At 44.1% G+C, this 2862-nt stretch overlaps 1 non-coding gene across 1 annotated transcript; it reads left to right on the top strand.

Moving 5' to 3' along the window:
• Nucleotides 1-1294: 1294 nt before the first annotated feature.
• On the top strand, nucleotides 1295-1432 carry LOC119949027. The gene has a single exon (XR_005457125.1). It is a non-coding gene; the product is annotated as a small nucleolar RNA SNORA7 (small nucleolar RNA).
• The last annotated feature ends 1430 nt before the right edge of the window (nucleotides 1433-2862 follow it).

The following is a 2862-nucleotide window of genomic DNA, read 5'->3' as shown; positions in this document are numbered from 1 at the left end:
TGTGGGGTCCAGCTTTATGCTATACTTCCAGTCAAATCATGATCTGAAAATGAAGAATTGATAGGAACATTCATTTTTCAGGGCCTAACAGTCATGTGAAACAGAGAAATAGCAGTGAGAAAGGCCCAGTGGCAGAATGTGTCCTAGGTTTTATAGACCGACTCATTTGTTAGTTTTATATTCTGATGCTTTTGTGCTGAAATACACCACTCTTCACAAATTATCCTTTTTAAGTGAAGTAACAGAGCCCTGAGGTAAATATGAAAAATTAATTAACACTGAGTTAATATCTAACTGTGGGAAACTCATCCCTGAATTCCCAAGTCACTTTGGATGATGTAAGACTAGAGTACCAGCAATGTTATTGGGTGTGAAAATAAATGTTGCTCACATTATAAGACTGGGAGATTGCTTAATTTTTTAGACCCATCAAAGTGAAGTGCTGATGTAGTACTAAGGTAGCAGCAGAATAAAAAGTTATATAGAATAGGCATTTACATGGGATAGGATTTCTGCCTGCCTCAAATATCTGTTGGAAGCACCCTTCCTTGTGCATGGTGTTTTCATCACGTCTGTCAAATAAGAAACATGGTGAAATGAAAGTGAAAAGAAAAGATTTTAAACTAACAGTAAAAGTGATTGGCATATGTAGTGCAGTCACGCATATATATTCTGTGGCTTCAGACCACATAGATGCCCAGCAGATATGTTCTTCACAGACCAAAAGGAACAGGGAAAGTGTAGACAGTAACATCAAGACCTTCATACCATGTTTAGTGACCTTGCAAAAGCACTGACACAATCAACAGATCAGGAGTCTGGAAATTGCTGAGTAAATTTCTCTGCCTGAGAAAGTCACTGAAATTCTTAAGTCATTCCATGACAGGATGGTTGGTTGGCTCAGAGTTTGAAGACCCCTGTCTTACCTTATCCCCGTCACCACTGGAGTAAAGTAAGTCTGTCCACTAGGTTTAGTCCTATTCAAACTATTCTCTGCTGAGTAAGAGAAGCAGTTTGGCTTAGTGGATGGAGCCTGAGACGGGGAATCAGAAGACCTGTGTTCTAATCCTGGCCTCCGCCTTTTGTCTGCTGTGTGACCTTGGGCAAATCACTTAAATTATTTATATTTCAGTTACCACATCTGTAAAATGGGGATTAAGACTGTGAGCCCCATGCTGGACACGGACTCTGTCCTACCTGATTAGCTTGTATCTAACTCCAGTGCTCAACACAGTGCCTGGCACACAGTAAGTGCTTAACAAATACCATAAAAAAGGGAATCTACAAGTTAGCTACCCTCTCAGGGTCGCACCTGAAGAGTGTCCAGTACTCTACCAGTCTCAACTACAGGAGGGAGAGCCGTGCAGAGGTATACCCATTCCATTCCTAGCTTGGCCAGTGGCTAGTGAGTGGAAGGCAATCTGCTACAAGTCAAAACTGTGCTGGGCAGCAGCGGCATGGGAGAGAGTGGAGGCAGAGACTCAAGTTTACTGTGTGGAAGGAGGCAATGGTAAGAAACTTCCGGATTTTTAGCAAGAAAACTCTATGGATACACTACCAGAATGCTGGCAGATGGAGGTGGGGCATTCTGGGAGAGATGTGTTCACGGCGATGCTATGGGTTGGAGACTATTCGACAGCATGAGACAAGGCAAGCTGGTGTACATCTAGGCTTCTGATCCACTGGTTTAGCTCACAGTAATAGCAATAGTATGTATTAAGCACTTACTGGGTGCTCTGCACTGTAATAAGCACTAGAAAAGAATAAACAGGTGGGAATTGGATATGGTCCCTGTCCTTCAATGGGCTCACAAACTAAGAATATGAGTAGGGGAGAGAGGACTGAAGACAGACCTATCAGGAGTGATAAAACAATAAAGCACCAAAACAGCTTTAAAGACAAGGAAAAATACACAAAATAAAAACAAAAATCTGTTGGGTGTTGTGGTTCGAGGAGCAGAATTTCAGGCTCCTCACAGATCAGAGTCCAGGACACACTGGTAGCCACAGCCACTGCCACAGCAGTCACCAGCCTTCCTGGGGTTTTGGGGAAATCAGCATGGCTGTCCAGTACAGGAGGGGGCAGTGGGGGAGGGGGCATGCTGGGGGAATGTAGCATCAGCTTTTATCCCCAGTCTGGAGCCTATGTCAGGAGCAGAAATCCTCAATGGTGGGGACAGAGGACTCAGAGCATCTTCAAAAGTGTCTTTGAGGCAGTGGTTTATGAGTTGCTCTGGAAGGAGGACACTGGGCACTTTTAACTGCTGCCATTCTGCTGCCACTCTCTCTTCTCTGACATGTTCCCTGAGGTGACTGCTTTTACTAGCTTACGAACTGAAGCCAGCACTACCTAAATGGCACACTAACAATGCAATGATAGAAAATAGAACCAAAATGGCCAATGTGAACTTCTAAAGACTGCAAGACAGATGTGGTGACAATGGGGCATCCAGCTTCATATCAAATGGAAGATCTGCAAGGACTTCTATGTGGCTATGAGCCCTGGACCTGCTATAATACACATATTCAGCTCCTGGAGCAGCTTCAACAGCATCAAGCATGAACCACACTTGACATCAAAGAGTAGGAGAGGATTGTTTCAGGGGCCTGGGCAGTTGCTCACATCACCCACCCAGAGCCATAGGGTGGCCAGAGATTGCACTCAATAAAAAATGGCTCCAGCAAGCAACGTAATGTGACAGTGTCACACTGATGCCATTTTTGTGGAAATTTGTCCTATTCCACCCAAACCCTCCTGAATTCTAAAAGCATTTCCCCAGCCGAGGCTGAAGCAAGGTCACGCAAACAAAATAAAAATGGGAATTCTTCAATTAGAGGCTAATCCGGGTAATGTGCTGACCAT

The sequence above is a fragment of the Tachyglossus aculeatus genome, chromosome X3 (assembly GCF_015852505.1).
Source record: "Tachyglossus aculeatus isolate mTacAcu1 chromosome X3, mTacAcu1.pri, whole genome shotgun sequence".
NCBI classification, from domain to species: Eukaryota; Metazoa; Chordata; class Mammalia; order Monotremata; family Tachyglossidae; genus Tachyglossus; species Tachyglossus aculeatus.
The sequence above is the reverse complement of the archived record's forward strand: the minus strand, read 5'-3'. Positions and strand labels throughout refer to the sequence as shown.